The following is a 7,561-nucleotide window of genomic DNA, read 5'->3' as shown; positions in this document are numbered from 1 at the left end:
CAGTAAATTCTAACAATGGAGACACACATTTTTACATTGTCTCTGATAACTCTGATGATGTCATAATGATGTCATTAGTTTTTATTAGAGGCTCCACTGAAAGATGCTGGCCAGGTGCATCATGGGAAATGTAGGATCCAGTTTTTTGGGCTAAAAGTCTTTTTAGTCTCATAACTACTCTATGGAAGTGAATACTAAAATTGCAGCACTGAGTAGTCTTGAGAATAATTCCATTTGTCATGATGCCAAACAACCCAGTTTTCACCTCTTTTAATCCTGAAATAGCCTGTAGTTCTGTAAGTGTGGTGTGTGGAGCCACGGTCACAGCCAGGGGGTCAGGGCCCTCCCTCCGCCCTCCTCCGCCTCCCCCCCCTGTTGGGAGCAGATGTGGGAGATGAACAGACAGTGGTAGTTCCACAGCAGAATCAGCAGCATCAGCAGCAGACTGCAGAGCAGCAGGACAACCAGCAGGGGGAGACGACAGGACACCGGGGGAGAGTAGGGGCCGCCACAGTTGACAGGGAGAGGAAGAGGAGGGGGAGGAGGGGGTGAGGAGCAGCGGTGGAGCCACAAACACAAATGTTTAAGTCCAGACGGTTTGTGTCCAGATCTGTTTTGAGATGTAGGCATCCTCTTGAAGGTACTGAGGTTCCGAGAGGTGTTTGTTGTTCAGGTGGTCTCTGAAGATTAAAAACAGAAACAAAGTTTTTCACTGAATCAGTTGGTCTCCACATAAAAAATACTTCAGTTTAAGTTTAAATCCGTTCAAATTTTACTTCAGTTATAAAAGAAAGTTATCAGCAAAATGTGTAAAATGTACTCATTACAGTCCATTAAAATGTTCCCTGGCTGTGAGTGTTATTTGATTGGATTCATATTACTGATGCACGAATGTGTAACCCAAACGGACATCTTTAGACGTCTTGTTTTGTTTGACTAACAGTCCAAAACCCCAAAATATTCAGTTTACAGAAAAACACAGCATTTTCACATTTGGTCTTTATAGCATTTTTGCATCAAAAACAAATAAAATAAAATTAAATAAAGTTCAATAATTCCCTCTGAGATGTAGTGAAGCAGATGAACAAAAAAATAAAAAGTACAAGTAGCCTACATTAAGTACAGCACAAGAAACCAAATGCAGCTGAAGGGTGCAGTAAAATAATTTAAAAACTAAAGGTTTACTTTAGGTTTGAGTCCGAAAAGTAGGAAACAAACAAAACTCCAAACACCATAAAGACATGAAGTAGACCATTCAAAACGACAGGGAACACCCAGAAAATACTCATAGGAAAGAGGCTGGTAAACTGGCCCCAGGCAAAGGGAACATGCTCACATGGCGATGGGGGTTGTAACAAGAGACAGCTGACATGAAGGGTGATGCGCTGTGAAACACATTGGTGTAGCAGACAATCACAAAGGCACGGAAACACACATGGCAGGAAGTGGAACAAGATATGACACATGAGAGGTGACCCTACAAAATAAAAGGACACAAATGGGGAACTCCATCTGCTGATGAAGTTCATGTTTGGGATTGAAAAAACAAGTCTTTTAATGATTGGTTGTTAGATGTAGGTTGTTTATTCCCACCCTCTAATAAGACCCAGAGGAGTGTTTCACATATTAGCGCCCCTAGTAAACGTAATGGTCTCAAATGTAAATGTGTTGTTAAAGTTGTGGAACTGTCTCAGTTTGGTTGCGTTCAGGCACAAACGCTACTTGGTTATTTTTAGGGACCAAAACAAGTTTAGAAAAAGATTGTGGTTTGGGTTAAAATCCGATGTTACTAATTTCGGGATATGCACGTGACGGAAAAGATGACATAGCTGTCTGTTCCGTAAAGTAAAACAAAAAAAACACTTTACTTTTATTGTCAAATAGGACACAAACCCCAGTCTCCTGGGTCAAATTCCTGTTAGTTTGTCCCATCCACCACCACCCAACCTCCCTCCCTCCTGAAGTGTGATTTATACTTGTGGGTTGGTGTGTGCATCGATCTCTTTCGGAAAGAGAAACAAAGTGTCTCCCCTGTGCTTTCTGACCACGTGGGAAATCTGTGGCAGGGAAAGTTAACACTTGACTTCATGTTGTTTATGGTGAAGGAGAAGCAGGAAATGAGTAAGGAGGAAAGCTACGCTACCAAGCCACGGCCGAGCAACGTGTAGCAAAATGTTTTTTAAGAGGTGCACGTCAGGCTAAGACGTAGGGTCCATGTCTCCATGTACCTACGTACGTAGCCATGGCGTAGATTTTACACAGAAGCATTAATCACCCTTTTTATGCAGAATGTGCCACTCTAATACGTATATACACTATGAATGTAAAAATGTGTCTGCTTGAACAAATGACTTATGTGGACAGACAGTCTTGATTTAAAGGAAGCAAGGCATCTTTATTTGGACGGCACATTTCAGCAACAAGGCAGCAATTCAAAGTTCTTTACATAAAATATTAAAAAGCAGTTAAAACATTGTTTAAAGAGGATATAAAAAAAACAGCTCAAATACAATAAGACAAGCATGAAATGAATAACAGTTAAAGTTCAGTGTTAGAAGAGTTACATAAAAAGGCGGCCTCGAAAAGAAGAGTCTTCAGCTCTGATTTAAAAGAACTGAGAGTTGCAGCAAGGTTTTCTGGGACTTTGTTCCAGATATGTGTTGCCAAAGAATAGAAACTGAATGCTGCTTGTATATATACAGTATATGTATATTTTATTTAAAGTTTTCCGTAATCGTATCCCTTTCTTGGTGAGTTTCTGGATAATTTGACCTTTTTTTTATGATAAATAAATAAAATAACTGTTTGGTTGAAGTGTGGGACCTGCAGACATTAATTCACATTATCCATCCATCCATCCATCCATCTTCATCCGCTTATCCGGTATCAGGTGGCTGGGGGCAGCAAGACTCAGCAGGGACCCCAAACTTCCCTTTCCCGAGCTACATCAACCAGCCCGACTGGGGGACCGAGGCGTTCCAGGCCAGGTTGGAGATATAATCTCTCCACCTAGTCCTGGGTCTTCCCGAGGTCTCCTCCCAGTTGGACGTGCTGGAACACCTCCCTAGGGAGGCGCCCGGAGGCATCCTTACCAGATGCCGAACCACCCAACTGGCTCCTTTCAACGCGAAGGAGCAGGGCTTACTCCGAGCTCCCTCTGGATGACTGAGCTTCTCACCCTATCTCTAAGGGAGACGCAGCCACCCTCCTGAGGAAAACCATTTCGGCCTGTACCCTGGATCTCGTTCTTTCGGTCATGACCCAGCCTTCATGACCATAGGTGAGGGTAGGAACGAAAATTGCCCGGTAGATGAGAGCTTTGCCTTCTGGCCAGCTCCTTTTCGTCACAACGGTGCGATAAACAGAAGTAATACCGCACCAGCTGCTCCGATTCTCCGACAATCTCAAGCTCCAGTCCCCTCACTCGCGAACAAGACCCCAAGTACTGAAACTCCTCACTTGGGGTAAGGACTCACCCTACCGAGAAGAAAGCACTCCATCGGTTTCCTGCTGAGAACCATGGCCTCAGATTTAGAGGTGCTGATCCTCATCCCAGTCGCTTCACATCGGCTGCGAACCGATCCAGTGAGTGCTGAAGGTCACAGACGATGATGCATCAGGACACATCATCTGCAAAAAGCAGCGATGCGATCCTGAGCCCACCGAACTGCAACCTCCCCGCCCGACTACGCCTCGATATCTGTCCATAAATATTAAAAACAGGATTGGTGACAAAGCGCAGCCCTGGCGGAGGCCAAACCTCACCTGGAACAAGTCCGACTTACTGCCGAGAACCCGGACACAGCTCTTCCTTTGGTCATACAGAGATTGGATGGCCCTGAGAAGGGACCCCTCACCCCTACTCCCGCAGCACCTCACAGTTTCTCCCGGGGGACCCGGTCATACGCCTTCTCCAGATCCACAAAAACACATGTAGACTGGTTGGGCATACCCCCAGGCCCCCTCCAGGATCCTTGCGAGAGTAAAGATCTGATCGTTGTTCACGACCAGGACGGAATCCGCATTGTTCCTCTTCAATCCGAGGTTCGACTATCGGCCGAACCCTCTTTTCCAGCACCTGGAATAGACTTTGCCAGGGAGGCTGAGAAGTGTGAACCCCTGTAATTGGCACACACCCTCTGGTCCCCTTTTTGAAGAGGGGAACCACCACCCCGGGTCCACTCCTAGGCACAGTCCCAGACTTCCACGCAATGTGAAGAGGCGTGTCAACCAAGACAGCCCCTCCACACCCAGAGCCTTCAGCATTTCTGGACGGATCTCATCAATCCCTGGGGCTTTGCCGCTGTGGAGTGTTTGACTACCTCAGCGACTTCCACCAGGGAAATTGACGACAATCCCCCATCATCCTCCAGCTCCACCTCTACCACAGAGGGCGCGTCAGCTGGATTTAGGAGTTACTGGAGTAGGAGTTAGCACATTATTGAATTTTAAATGTCAGATGTCAAAAAGGCTGAACATTGACAGTAAACTGACACATGAATATTAGGAGCAATTCAAAGACATTTAGAGTTTGATTATTTCATTTGATGTAAATTAAGAATCCTGAGAGCAAAACTGTATAATGTGACTTCCTCTCACAGCTGCAGGCTGATTATTATCAATAAGAAGAAACAGAAACTGAAAATAAAACAAAGAGTTTATCAGTTTATCAACTGCAGCATGAACATGTGTTTACAGTTAAATTATTTTAGGTTTTCAGGAAGAAGCCATTAGCAAAAACTTGTTTCTGAGAAGAAAACTCCAGTCAACAGTAACAGTGAGAAGCGTGTGTTGCTCATACTAATAGAAGTGTAGAACCCGTCTGATGAGTGTGTTGTGTTTTTGACAGCTGAGAGAACAGGTAAGGGTTTACTTCAGGAGGTGAAGAGATAACAGCAGGTCTGATCTCAGGGGAGGAATCCTTCATCATGTCAAACTCGGCCTCATGTTTAACAATGGAAGTTTTGGCTGAACCTCACACATACAATATCGTTACAGGTTTCAGTAAATTATACACACAGAGTGTTCTTTATAACCAATGACTAAAAACGTATATACTGGGTCCTTGAATAAAATAAAGTAAAAATAAGTATGATGAAAAGTAAGTAAGTAAGTAAGTGAGTAAGTAAGCAAGCAAGTAAGGAAGTAAGTAAAAATGAAATATAAAACAATAAAATGACAGTGCTGGATGTATTAAGATTTTTCACTCCGGTAAAAGTGCTAATACCACACTGTAAAAATACTTTTCAGTAAAATTCCTGCATTGAAATCGTCCTTCAGCAAAAGTAGACTACAATCATGAAAATGTAGTTTAAGTTGGCCTACTGAAAGTATAAAAATGGCATAATGTCATATATTATATAATTAGATACAGGCATGCATTAATGTAAAAGCGGCAAATGTAGTTGTAGCTGGTTGAGTTGGAGCATGTTTGGAACAAGAGGAAGAGGAGGAAGAGGAGGTGGTATCCGGATATTGAACCATGGTCTGTATTCACTTGTCTCCTCAGCTTTGCGCCGCTTCATTATCAGCTCTAAAAATACCATGTGGTTACTGCGGCAACAGAATGAAGTGCTTTAGTGTTACTGTGACGACCACCAAGAGGTAGGGAGAGGAGAAATGAATAACTCCTAAAACTACATACAGTCTGTCATCGTGTCTGCTCTGTTTTTATAAATAAAGATTCAATTACTGATTCAATCTGATTTTTAAAAACAGAGAAGTTTCCACTTAATATTTGCAACTTTCCTACAAGAAGGGTTTTAGCGTTGATCTGATATCTGAGTTTTAACATGCAGAATAATGTACTTTTAATAAGTAATACTTTCTAATCATTTACTTTGAGAAGCAAAAACACGTTTCTCTAAAAAGAAAATAGTTTATTAAACATGCTCATATTCTGCTCCTTTTCAGATTCATAATTGAATTTAGAGGTTATGTCAGAATAGCTTTACATGGTATAATTTTCCAAAAACACCATCTTTTGGTTGTCCGGCACATTGCTGCTGCTCCTCTTTTCACCCTGTGTGATGAGCTCTCTGTTTTAGCTACAGAGTGAGGCATCACACTTCTGTTCCATCTTTAGTCGCCATAAGGACTACTAGCCAGTCAGAAGCAGAGCATGGGGGCGTGTCACGCCAGCAGATAGGAGAGCATTATAACGTGTTACAAAGTGACGCACGTTTGTCACGGAAGTAAAGGCTGGACTACAAAAGAGTTGTTTGGAGCAGTTAGTGTTTTCTGTCGGAGATGGTAAGTCCCTTTGGGGGGGACTTTTCACTTTGTAAACCTATAACGTGCACAAAAAGATAAACAACACAATAAAGGAAAGGGGAAAATCCCATAAGCATGTTAGAACACTTTAAGGAGGAGAATATTTTTCTGAATCAATGTGGTGATAATTAAAAATTACCAAAATATGGAGATACATGGTTTTCATTGGTCAGCGACTCATTAATCTTAAGTGTCCTGAAGTAAATATTAAGCTACTACTTGAAGCAGCTTCTTTATGATTAAAGCTAGAACGAATGATCCCAAGGGACGGGCAAAGGCGTGACCTGCTCTGATTGATTGAGCGGTTGGTTAGGTTTAGGCCGGAGGAGTGGGATTGTTTAACGTTAAGAACAGGGAAGAATATCAGGTTAAGCTAATCAGAGGCAGACTAGGGCGGGCCTAGCCTCCATTCCATTCATTCTAGCATCAACCCCTCTTTATCTCATCTGTACACTGCATTGTGGGAGAATCAAGTCACTCTTCAACAGATTACTAACCTGTTTAGACTCAAAGTGATGTATTGTGTGTTTGACTCACCTTTCAGTTCTCTCCTTTGTTGGTTCCTTCTTTTACCTCTTCTTCTTCTGTTGTGGAAACACCTGTTGCTCCACGTGTCTCCGCCAATCAAACCAGCTGATTCAAAGGAAACAAAATGATGAATAATCATTCATTCATCAGAAACTCCTGTGTGGAAACTTTTGTTATCAAGGTATTCAGATGCACACAGAACCTTAAACGGGAGACTGAAGGTGAGCTGGTTGGTCAGCAATGTGTTGAGCAGCAGTGGAGTCGTGTGAATGCATGGAGGCGTCCTGTCCTCTCTCAGTCTTTTTTATTTTTTTTTGGGGGGGGGGGGGGGGGGGGGGGGGCGGAGCTGGCTGCCACAACCTTTAGACTAAGTGTCAACAATAGACCTGCCTAACACAGAGCTTCAGGCAAATAAAGATTTTACCTTATACAAGTGGGATTTAAACCTGCAACAACTGCAGAAAGAGGAAGTGAACACAACGTCAACAAGTGGAGAATTTTTTTCTCCACATCCAGCTGTTAAAGAGCAACATGATGATTCATGAGGAGTCTTTGTGTTTGTGTCCACCTTGACATCTAGGAATCATAACCGGAAATGATGGCGGAGACTGGACACATGACGAGTCCAATAAATTCAGGTTAAATGCAGTTTTTTTCAATTACTGAACAAGAAAGACCGTGGGTACACACACACACACACATACACACACACACACACACACACACACAAAGTGTCTCTCTGAACATCAGAATAATTCCT

The 7,561-nt window shown here is 42.9% G+C and overlaps 1 long non-coding RNA gene across 1 annotated transcript; it reads right to left on the bottom strand.

Moving 5' to 3' along the window:
* Positions 1–48: 48 nt before the first annotated feature.
* Positions 49–7,142, bottom strand: LOC116690000 (uncharacterized). Its single transcript, XR_004332122.1, has 3 exons — positions 7,011–7,142; positions 6,811–6,906; positions 49–680 (listed from the first exon to the last, which is right to left on the bottom strand). It is a non-coding gene; the product is annotated as an uncharacterized LOC116690000 (long non-coding RNA).
* Between the last annotated feature and the right edge of the window lie 419 nt (positions 7,143–7,561).

Source organism: Etheostoma spectabile, chromosome 5 (assembly GCF_008692095.1).
Source record: "Etheostoma spectabile isolate EspeVRDwgs_2016 chromosome 5, UIUC_Espe_1.0, whole genome shotgun sequence".
In the NCBI taxonomy this organism is placed as follows: Eukaryota; Metazoa; Chordata; class Actinopteri; order Perciformes; family Percidae; genus Etheostoma; species Etheostoma spectabile.
The sequence above is the reverse complement of the archived record's forward strand: the minus strand, read 5'-3'. Positions and strand labels throughout refer to the sequence as shown.